General features: G+C 47.0%; 1 long non-coding RNA gene across 1 annotated transcript in view; it reads right to left on the bottom strand.

Moving 5' to 3' along the window:
* Positions 1-3,201: 3,201 nt before the first annotated feature.
* LOC128322019 (uncharacterized) overlaps positions 3,202-11,989 on the bottom strand; it is a 33,210-nt gene continuing 24,422 nt past the window's right edge. The window contains exon 2 of the long non-coding RNA XR_008305476.1: positions 3,202-4,020. This is a non-coding gene — a long non-coding RNA (uncharacterized LOC128322019). The remainder of the gene's footprint in view (positions 4,021-11,989) is intronic.

The following is an 11,989-nucleotide window of genomic DNA, read 5'->3' as shown; positions in this document are numbered from 1 at the left end:
CTCAGGCTGGGGAAGGAAGAAGGGGGGGGGGAGAAACCTCTTCTTCCTCTCTTTCCTGGGAACCATATGTTTGCTTTGTGCTACAAAAAAGATCTGTGCTCTAGAATAAGCCCAGTTCACAATTTTTGTTTTGTTTTGTTTTCAAAGTTTCCTTCCCATAGTCCAGAACCACACGTACATGCAGGGGTTCACCATATTCTGCTATGTGAAGGACATAACACCCATTGACAAGTTTTCCCCACAATGGCCCAGACCAATGAAACGTCTGGGGCATGTTGTGGGAAAATAAAATATGGTAGTTGCTGGGAGGAGTTCTGGTGCTATTTTTCCCCCTCCAGTTTTAAAAACAGTTTTTTAAAAATTCCAAAATTATTCTGCATGACAAGATAGGCACCCTCTCCAAGTTCAGTAGAACTGATGAAATTTTGCTACCTTTGGTAAAAGCAGAACATAATCACCTTTGTTATTTACAGTTCTATCTGAGAGAGAGAGAGAGCGAGAGAGCGAGCATGAGCGCAAAAGCTTTCTCCTTTGTGCTAGGAGAAATCAAACCTTGTATATCCCAACAGTGCAGAGACCTTAAAGGTCACAGGGTAAGTTTTGCCTGCTGGGCCTTCACAGCTACAAGTTGAAACAATATTCTCAGGCCTTGAATGAATGCTGACCCCCTTGCTGTGTCTCCATGGTACATGAAAGGAAGAGCAATCTTGTATTGCGTGTATTTGAGGACTGCACACTTGATGAATTTGGGCTTTGCAATAAAAAAAAATCTCAAGGGGAGTCCAGCCAAATGTCCCCTTGACATAGGTTTCATTGTCTCCATTGACTCAGGTTGTGGCCTACTGCAATCCTTAACTTCTACAATGCCTTCCATTTTTCCCAAGCAGGGAACCAATCAGGATGCTCACCTGCAGACCTTGATATACCTTCAACAGCTGTAGCATTATTTACAGTGCTATGATAATGACTAGCATTTCCCCACCAACTAGGAATGGCAACTAAAACCTTTTAAAGAGAGATTTTTGAGATCCCCCTGAAAAATTTTGTTGGTCTTTAAACACTTTTAGCTTCTCTCAGAATTGTCCAAATACTTTGTCTAGGAGGAATGTATGACTTCATCTCAACTTTTTATTTAGGAATAATTAAGTGACCATTTTATTTGTAAGCAGCTGATATTACCAGGCATGGGAGGGGGAGAGTTACCTGTAAATTGAGACCTGTTTTATATAAACAAGTCTGGAATTAGATAAGGCTGAATTCACATGGACCCATTCAAGTGAATTGCTTGAACAAATTATACAAACTTACAGGGTCAGGGCTGTTCCTGTAGTCGCTCTGCAGCTTTGGAACTTCCACCCTAGGAAAGTTCATTAGATCTCCACTCTTGTCACTTTTAAGCATACTGTCAGTAGGGATGTGCAAACTGGCTCACCCCCAAGCCAGTTAGCACTCAAGCCAGCTGAGCTTGAAGGCTTGCCCCTCAAGCCGAATGATGGAGGCTCGGCCCAGCAGTGAGCCAAGTCAAGCCCTCCTTCAAGGGTCAGGTAAAGGGGAATCTGGCAAGGATTCCCCTGTGCAAGTAAAGGGCTGCGGTGGGGGGAGGGGAAAGTCCCCCCTTTATTCTTTAAGAACACATCACTGCACGGCGTGATGAGGAGGCGGTGAATGATGCAGGGAGAGTGGCGAGGGCGGCGGTGGGAGGGTGAGGGGAAACTTCCTCCTTTAATCTTTAACAATACACTGCTGTGCAGTGGGATGGGGGCAGCAAGGGCTGCAGTGGGGGGTGAAGGGAAAGCTCCCTTTTAACCTCCTAAAGCCGCTGCACAGTGAGATGGGGGTGGTGAGAGATCCTTCCAGCTTCCCTCCTGCCTCCCAAATGGAGAGTAGGCTGGCCTGTAACTGATCTGGGGCTTTCTGTGCATGCATAGAAAGGCCCCAAATGGGCTGCAGACTAGCCCGCGCTCCATTTGGGAGACAGGAAGGGAGCTGGAAAAAGCTCCCACTGCTGCCTCCACCGCCCCATGGCTCGATCCCAGGTATGGAACATAGGAACACAGGAACATAGGAAGCTGCCTTCTACCAAGTCAGACCACTGGTCCATTTAGCTCAGTAATGGCTACTCAGACTGGCAGTGGCTTCTCCAAGGTTGCAGGTAGGAGTCTCTCTCAGCCCTATCTTGGAGATGCCAGGGAGGGAACTTGGAACCTTCAGCATACAAGCATGCAGATGCTCTTCCCAAAGCGGCTCCATTCCCTAAGGGGAATATCTTACAGTGTTCACACATGTAGTCTCCCATTCATATGCAACCAGGGTGGACCCTGCTTAGCAAAGGGAATAATGCATACTTGCTACCACAAGACCAGCTCTTCTCCTAGAGACCAGCTTTCCTTCCAGATAACGCCCCCATCCTGCAGCTGGTACATCTGCCACCACTCCCATCCTGCCACGCAATGGAGTATTTTTAAAGATTAAAGGTGGAATCTTCCCCTCACATGCCCCCCCCCAAGCCCTTTACTTGTAAAGGGGGATCCTTGCTGGATTCCCCTTTACAAGTATGGCTGTCAAGCCATTGAGCAGGTTCGATGGCTGGGCCAGACCGAGCCCGGGCTCATTTGAGCCTGAACTGAACCACCCAAGAGCAGTTCAAATCCAGTTCAGATATGAACCGAACTGGACTGACCAGTTCCATGCACATCCCAAATTGTCAGTGTGATGTTTCTGACTAATCCACTGCTAGGTCTAGGTCAGTATTCTGGAATGCCCTGGGTCAATCAAAGACTAGGCCATCTCAGGACTTTGATTGAGAAAAGCAAGGAAAGTTCTAGAAGGAAAGACAGAAGCAAAGAACCAGCCCATTAAACTCTAAGTGTGTTAAGACTGCTCTGCCCTCCGAGTCTCATTCATGGGCTCATCCCCAGCCTTCTCCTGATTCCTGCCACTGGCAACAAAAGTGATACACAGGAAGACCAAAAACAAGGCAAAAATAAAAGAAAGGAGTAGGAGAAGAAGAAAGGTTAGAAGTACATGGAAAAATATTTTTACAACTAGATATTTCTTTCCACATCTTCAGCAGCTTCTTCCAAAGAAGTCAACAATATTTTCTTAAAGGCACTTGCCCTGCCAGAGAAACATTTTTTCATGGCTGTTGTAGAATCCAGAGGAAAGAGCTGTGGTATACAAGCACAAGGCTTTGGAGAAGAATCAGGAATATTAATGGTTTATTGAATTAGATATTATTTACAGAGAGGCACATGCAGTCTGCTTCCAGTGTTCTGCTGCTGGCTGTTTGTTAGCCCCGCCTCTGTTCCAGGACTGGAATAAAAGTAACTAAAGCACCATTCAAAAGCTGGCTTGGATCAAGAAATGGGTTAACAACAAAAAAATCACATCCCTCCTTCCCCCACAAATAAAAGACCAGTCCCATCAAAATACTAACAAAATTCGGAACATAAAACTATACACATAAAGTAAGAACACAGATCAAAAGTTGGTCCACATAGCTACTGCTATGTGGTATAGTCCTGCAAATAGTCTGGAGTTTGACGATTGATCCTTGTGGGTAACATGAATGGCATTGCAGACACTTCTGGATCAGGAGCGCTGGATGGGATGACATTGTCACTGGGTATGGAGTCTTCATCATCTGAGCATGAAGTCTTATGTGTGCTCTGTACTGGTTTGAAGTGAGATACATTTCTGGTGAATTTACCCCTCTGGGCTGTGATCATGGTACCTTTCATCAGTGTTATTTAATATGGTGCAGGATAAAAGGGCAGTTAGTTTGCTCCAAGGCCAAAGGTTTTTCACTAGAACCATGTCACCCACTTTCAATGATAGTATAGAGGCTCACCTGCATCGATCAGTTTACTGTCTCATCACACTCTTTGCATGTTCATCACGTTGATGTAAAACAGTGTCCTGACATGGAGTGCCAAGCTGAGGCAGTTTTGTCCAAACTTTCTGCCAATCATAAGGGTAGCTGGGGCCACACTGGTAGACCAGTGGGGAGTGGACCTGTAGCTATGGAGGAAATGAAATAATTCTTGTTTCAGATGGGCACCCTCTGCTGTGGCAATCTGGAGAACTTTCTTGAGCATCCCCATGAACCTCTCAACTTCCCCATTGACCTGTAGCCAGTACAGCAGGCCATGGGATGAATCTGCCACAATAATTTGCAAAGCCCAAAAGGTTTGAACTTCAGTGGGAGTAGTGAAGCATTGGAGGTCAGCAGAGATGCCATCTTTGGAAGAGATATAGCCAAAAAAACCCAAGGTGGGTTTTTTTTAACATTCACTTTTGCTCGGGTTAATGGTCAGATTTGCCTCCTGCAGATGCCATAAGACTGCAGTAAGATGAGAGTTATGCTCCTCTTCTGCAGGGCCAAACACCAAAATATCATCATGGACATTAAGCACACCTGGGAGTCCAGCGAGCACTTCGGGAATAGTGGTGTGCATGGAACCGGTCCGAGGCCATAGAAAAGGCCTCTGGACCAGTCTGGAGTTCCGGCAGTCTGGTGGCTTGGAGGGGTGTGTGTGTGTGTCTTTAAGCGGGGGTGGTAGTACTTAGCCCCCCCCCCCGCCGCTCTTCCCCCTCCGGCGCTGGTATTTCTAAAAACGTTCTTGGGGCGGCAGAGTTCCTCCCTGCCACCCCTGCCCATGTTGTTGTCTGAAAAGAGTAAAATTAGAAATAGCTGTCGGCACGCATGCGCCCTTTGCAGCGCACATGCTCGTCTCTGCCGCTGGCGGAGAGGGAGGAACTCTGAGGGAGTTAGAGGGTGGAACTCTGCCACCCCAAGAACATTTTTAGAAACACCAGCACCAGAGGGGGAAGAGTGGTGGTGGGGGGGTAAGTACTACCACCACCACCCTTAAAGACACACTCCCCCCAGTGCCGGACCACACTTCTGTGGTTCTGTGCACATCCCTATTCGGGAATTGTATTCTGAAATATTTCTGCTGCAGAATAAATGCTCAAACTGGGGCATTTGTAGCAGTGAAGGCTCACATGAGTTGAAAATGTTATGATATATCTTGAATCAGGGGGAGTTCAAGTTGCTAGTAACCAGCAGTAAGATCAAGCTTGGAAAAGAAATTGGTTCCATTAAAATCAGCAATGATGTCATCCACAGTGGGAGTCATGTGTTTCTCCTGCTTGATGGCTCAATTGGGGAGGCACATGTCCACATATATCCTGATTTTGCCTGGCTCTTTAGGGTTTGGGGCAACAACTATGGGGGATACCCAGCGGGTAGGGCCATCCACATGCTCAATGATATCAAGTTCCACCAAGTATCTCAATTCTTCAACCCATTTCCTAATATGGAAAGGAATATGTCTGTGTGGCAGGGTAACTGGTTGAACTGTTTCATCAAAGTGAAATTTTACTTGCTTCCTTTTCAACTTTCTGATGCCTTGAAACATGCTCATACTGGTGTAGGTTTAAAGGGAGTGGATCAGAGAATATAGTCCAGAGCATTGTGATGAGTCCCAAGGCATTAGCCATGTCATAGGTGATCAAGATATCGCCACTAGGTACAACATACGTTGGACGTATAACAGATATCCCCTGGAAGGTAAAATGTTACACAGAACATGCCATACAGAGGCAATGGAGTAGGAGTTGCATGGGGTATACTTTAATGGTTGAGTGCACCAGCATTGGTTCCTCAGTTTCTGAGGAAGTGCATCATAGTCACACTGGGCCATCACATTTATAGTTGCATCTGCATCAATTAAAACACAGACTTTGTGTCCTTCTATGAAAATATAGTGATGCAGCAGACCCTTGTGTTCAGAATTTGCTGGCACTGGAGAACAGAAAGTATAGATTTATGAGTTATCTTCCTCAGGAAGATCAGCCTGAAGAGCATTTGCCTGCCCATGATCCTGCTGGCGAGGACACAAGATAATCTGTGAGGATCTGCAGACTCTTGTACAGTGGTTCTTTTCCCCACAGCCATGGCAAGTTGTGCACCTGGCAGGGCAAACACCTTTGTGGTGATAAGACCAACCACAGTGGTAACAAACTCATTGGGCAATCTGTTCAGACACATACTGCATGGCTAAAGATGGATGGGTTAGCGTTAGAATTATTTTTGGCTGGTGTTTGGCAATTTTGGGCAGTCTGGGAACCTAACCACCCGATTCCCATAGCCCTAATGTTCCATCATCCATGGATTCGCTATCTGCGCCCCTCCCCATGGAATAGAACCCCTGCAAATAATGGGGTTCTCCTGTATACTGATCAAAGTCTATGCTTTTGCAGGACTTAAAATGCTTGGTGAGTGTTTGCCTTTTCATAATCCTCGCTATTTCCCGTATCAGGTAATGTTTTGAAAACCTGGTGAATTTCACTGCCTGCAAAATGTAACAGTATTGGCCACTTGGTGGTGGGGTCACTTTCCTTTATCACAAGAAATAGATTTCCCAGTCTTTTAAGCCAGTGATCATAATCTAGGTCCCAATATAGAGTGGGAGTCATGAACAGCAAATTTGGGAAAAGCAGGAAACATATTGATAACAACAAAAGCAGAAGCTCATAAAACTGGAAGAAGAACCAGTCACTTTTGGAAATGTATGCTGTGCCACTGAATATAAGAAGCACACAAAATGGCTGCCGCGTCACTCCTTCAGGCATTGCTAAGAGACTGTATAGTAGATGAGATAGCTGAAGCACTCAAAAGCAAGTGACTACACAACTCTTGTGTTACACAGTATGTTAACTCTATAAAGAAAAATTCTGAATTCCAAGAAAGGAAGAGACAGAAACCTGGTTAGAAGAGTGGTATGTCTTTGTTTCTGTCAATTGCCTTCCTTTTGTCCTCTCTGTGTCTTGTAGGCCTTTTCCTTTTTCTTTTGCATTCTGTTATTGAGAAGGGAGTTTTGTTTCTTTGCTGGTTTGTGGAGGGGTTTTAACCACTCTTGCCGCCAGTGTGGATTCTAGAGGAAAGAGTTGTGGTGTGCAAGGAGCATGACACTCACCGTGTAACACCCTTACAGTGACTGCATGAGGAGAATCTGAACTTAAAAAACAAAAAATACCTAGGATTTCTTTGGATATCTCTTTTCTAAAGACGTTGTTTCGCTGACCACCATTACATAAATGATATTCAGAATTCCATGGTGCACTAATTTGGGGACAGGAACCATCTTCCTATTTATTAATTTATTTTTCTGTGTAAACTGCTTTGAGAACATTTGTTGAAAAGTAATATATAAATATTTGCCTTGGTTCCTAGTTCACAGAACTTGCAAATTATTGTAGCATTTTCATACAAGGCTACCTACAGTCTTACAGCCTCTCTTGAATCTCTCTCACTCACACAAAAAGATCAAACAGGAATAGTCAGACAAACATCAAACTGCATGTACTGAGATAAAGAACACCCTTGCAAGAGATGGATTTTTTTTTAAAAAAAAATTAACACATTTATATTCCACCCTATATAAAATCTCAGGGTGGTTTACCATCTAAACAAACAGCTACTAAAACCTAAACATCGTATAAAACAGATTTAAATTACCATAAATGAAACTTTAAAACTTTAAAACATTAAAAACTTAAAGCCTGATGTAACAGATGTGTTTTCAAAAGTTGTTTTAAAACAACCAGAGATGGAGAGATTCTTATTTCATTTGCAACTGTGTTCCAGGAACTCCTGGGAGAAGTTCTCACACAGGTTAATCCATATGGCCATGTGTCTACGATTTCATATGCCAGCAAAGCTCTCTCACAGAATAATGATATCAAAGAGAGAGCAGCCTAGGATGGTTCTTCTTTTAATTTATATGCCTGTATCTATTCCCCCATCCACAGTCATAACTGACCACAAGTTTCTTGAACATTCATTTCACTTCCTCTTGAAGGCTTAGATTAGGCCAGCTATGCTTCTGTAGATCCAACAATGTCAAGGAAAATAAAATATTTTCCAATTCAATTTTTGAAATATAGAAACCCACAATAGAGGGCTTCAGCATATAGCAGTTCTTTCAAAAACCAAATTTCCACAAGCAAAGCATCTGTACTAGCAGTTAGTGTTCTTTAACTGTGGGATTCTAGACTACTCTCATTGCCATGCTCCATAGCCTCAGACTGGGAGAAACCCTGACGAAATGATCTCTACTCTTTACTAACATTATACAAAGCTCCGTCTACTCTCTGCTTGTTGACTCCCACAAACCCTGGGCTATTTATAAATAGCTAAAAATCACCCTTTGGCTCATGCCTTCTCTTTGGGGGAAGAGGGAACATCTTGGGCAAGGCAGTGACTGTGCTTTGGCTTCTGCCCCACCTTTTCTCCAGGTGTGTGCCATCTACCCTCAGCCTCTGCTGCTTTAAAGCTCAGGCTGAGCCAGGGGCGTGAGCCTCTTGGCGAGAGCACAAGGGCTCTTGTCCTTGTGGCTCTCAGCCGTGGGGTGAGCTGCCTGGGGCCCTGAAGACCTTTTCCTCCTGCCTTGAAGATTCGTCTTCCTCCAAGCAAGAAGTCAGCAGAGATTGTATAAGTCTGTTCCTGGTTTTAAATTAAGCCAAGAATCTGTGGTGGGTTAGTCTGGGGGGAAGTGTCTGGGAGAGCGAAAAAGTGGGTCTGGAGTGGGGGCAGCAATATCATGGGTAGCGGGCAGAGGGAGGTATGATGGTGGGAGTTGGGCAGGCCGTTACAGGGGAAAACGGTCCAGGCAATTGAGGCCTGTTCCTTTTTCCGGCCCTTCTCCCAACCCTCTGACCCTAGGGAGCTCTGAGAACACTCCCTCGAGGATTAGGGTGCTGCTGCTGAATGCCAGGTCAGTTAACGCAAAAACATCTCTCATCCACGATTTGATTGTGGATGAGCGTGCTGACCTGGTATGCATGACGGAGACCTGGTTGGATGCGCTGGGCGGGATTGGTCTCTCTCAGCTTTGTCCTCCAGGTTTCCAGATCATGCAGCAGCCCCGCCTCGAGGGTCGGGGAGGAGGCGTTCCAGTCATCTTTCGAGAGACCCTTCCCGTTTCCAGGTGCCCGGTCAGGCAATCTCAGAATTTCGAGTGTTTGTCCTTGAGGGTGGGCCTCCGAGATAGGCTGGGGATTCTGCTGGTGTACCGACCACCTCGCTGCACTTCAGTCTCCCTACCTGAGCTGGCGGGGGTGGTCTCGGAGATGGCCTTGGGTTCCCCCAGGCTTATTGTTTTGGGGGATTTCAATGTCCACGCTGAGGCCCCCCTAGTGGGTGCGGCTCAGGATTTCATGGCCTCCATGGCAACCATGGGTCTGTCTCAATTGGTATTGGGCCCTACCCACGTGGCGGGACACACTCTGGATCTGGTTTTTGCCGACCGGGAAATAAATGATCTGGAGGTGGGGGAATTTGAGACCACTCCCTTGTCATGGACAGATCATCACCTGGTGAGGTTTAGTTTGACTGCTCCGTCTGCCCTCTGCAGGGGTGGTGGGCCAATTAAAATGGTCCTCCCCCGGAGGCTTATGGATCTGCTTGGATTTCAGATGGCCCTCGGGGAGTTTCCAGTGTCCAGAGCTGGTGACCCTGTCGAGGCCTTGGTTGATCTCTGGAATGGAGAGATGGCCCGGGCTATTGACATGGATGCCCCCAAGCACCCTCTCCGGCTTGGTGGAGCCCGTTCTGCTCCTTGGTTTTCCTCGGAGCTTAGGGCAATGAAGCCACTCGAACGACGGCTAGAACGACGCTGGAGGAAGAGTTGTCACGAATCCGATCGAACACGGGCTGGAGCCCATTTTAGGGACTATGCCGTGGCGGTGGGGGCGGCGAAGAAATGTTTTTTCTCTGCCTCCATTGCGTCTGCTCAGTGCAGACAAACAGAGCTGTTTCGTGTGGTGAAAACTTTGCTCCACACATCCCCCCAGGCAATGGGGGAGGAGTCATCTACAGCTCTTTGTGATCGGTTTGCCTGTCGCTTTGCAGATAAAGTCGCTAGCATCCGTGCTGACCTGGACTCCACAGTTTTGGCAGTTCCGGCAGACGTGCCTTTGGTACCATCTGGTCCCGTTGTGTTGGATTCTTTTCCGTTGGTGCGGCCTGAGGATGTGGACAAGATCCTGGGCAGTGTGTGGGCAACTTCGTGTGCTCTTGACCCTTGCCCTTCATGGCTAATAAAAGCTGCCAAGGAGGGGACAGGCAGATGGCTGGAGGTGATCGTTAATGCTTCATTAAGGGAGGGCAGGATGCCATCGTGCCTTAAGGAGGCGGTGGTAAGACCTCTATTTTAAAAGACCTCCCTTGATCCCTCCAACCTGGACAATTATAGACCTGTGTCTAACCTGCCCTTTTTGGGCAAGGTGATGGAGCATGTGGTGGCGTCCCAACTGCAGAGGGTCTTGGATGATACGGATTATCTGGACTCTTTTCAATCTGGCTTCCACCCTGGGTATGGGACTGTGACTGCCTTGGTTGCTCTAGTGGATGACCTACGCTGGGAAATAGACAGGGGGAGTGCGTCCCTGTTGGTTCTGCTGGACCTCTCGCCGGCGTTCGATACCATCAACCATGGTATCCTTCTGGGCCGCCTCTCGAGTATGGGAATTGGAGGCACTGCGTTGCAGTGGTTCCGGTCCTTTCTTGAGGGGAGGGTCCAGAAGGTGGTGCTGGGGACTACTGCTCGGGCCCGTGGTTGTTGGCCTGTGGGGTCCCGCAGGGCTTGGTCTTGTCCCCCATGCTGTTTAACATCTACATGAAGCCGCTGGGAGAGGTCATCCAGGGATTTGGACTGAGTTATCAGCAATATGCGGGTGACACTCAGCTCTATCTCTCCTTGTCATCTGATCCTAGAGAGGCAGTGGATGTCTTGCATCGGGGGCTGGAGGCCGTGATGGGTTGGATGTGGGCTAACAAACTGAAATTGAATCCGGATAAGACGGAGGTACTGTTGGTCAGTAGGAGAGCCAATCGGGATCAGGAGATTTTACCGGTTCTGGATGGGGTTGCACTCCCCTTGAAGGAGCAAGTACGCAGCTTGGGGGTACTACTGGACCAGGCACTGCTTTTGGAGGCTCAGGTGGAGGCGGTGGCCAGGGGTGCCTTTGCATGGCTTCGGCTGGTGCGCCAGCTGCGTCCCTTTCTCGAGAAGGCAGGTCTGGCCACGGTTACCCATGCCTTAGTCACGTCGCGGCTGGATTACTGTAACGCACTCTACGTGGGGCTGCCCTTGAAGAATATCCGGAAACTGCAGCTAGTGCAAAACGGGGCAGCGAGGGTTTTATCCGGAGCTGCCCATTGGGAACATATCACCCCCATTTTGAAAGAGCTGCACTGGCTGCCGGTTTGTTTCCGGGTCCAATTCAAGGTGCTGGTTTTGACCTTTAAAGCCCTAAATGGTTTGGGCCCGGGGTATTTGAGGGACCGCTTGCTCCCAAGGGTTGCTGCCCGCTTGACAAGGACATCTGGGGGGGCCCTGCTCCGGGTGCCGACAATGAGGGAGGCCCGGCTTTCGTGCACTCGGGACAGGGCCTTCTCTGTTGCTGCTCCTATACTCTGGAATGCTCTCCCAGTGGCCATTCATTCCTCGGACTCAATCACAGCTTTTAGAAAGCTTTTAAAGACTTGGCTTTTTACCCAGGCTTTTACATAATTGTCTTATACTGCTGTTCTTGTGTGTTTTTATCTGTTGTCTTGTTTTTATGCTTGTTTTTAGCTTGATGTTTTTACTGCTTTTTATTGTATGTTTTAATTTTTGTAAACCGCCTTGGGGTTTTGTTTTAACGAAAGGCGGTATAGAAATGTAAAAATAAATAAATAAATAAATAAATAAATAAATAAATAAATAAAATAAAATAAAATAAATGCCTAAGAAATTAAGTCTTTGCTGGTGGCTCTTAGTGCCTTGATCTTTCTTGTTGCTGCCTTTCTATGCCTACCACGGGCATCATTTCAGATCATTTGAGTGGAAGAGGCCAAAAGCTTTCAGATGCAGGGGATGGAATATTTCCAGCAACTGCATAAAGCCCACCTGCTTGCTTCAACAATGTCTTCCTGCCT

This window comes from Hemicordylus capensis, chromosome 4, assembly GCF_027244095.1.
Source record: "Hemicordylus capensis ecotype Gifberg chromosome 4, rHemCap1.1.pri, whole genome shotgun sequence".
Lineage (NCBI taxonomy): Eukaryota > Metazoa > Chordata > Lepidosauria > Squamata > Cordylidae > Hemicordylus > Hemicordylus capensis.
Note: the sequence above shows the minus strand (reverse complement) of the source record. Positions and strands in the feature narration are given on the sequence as shown.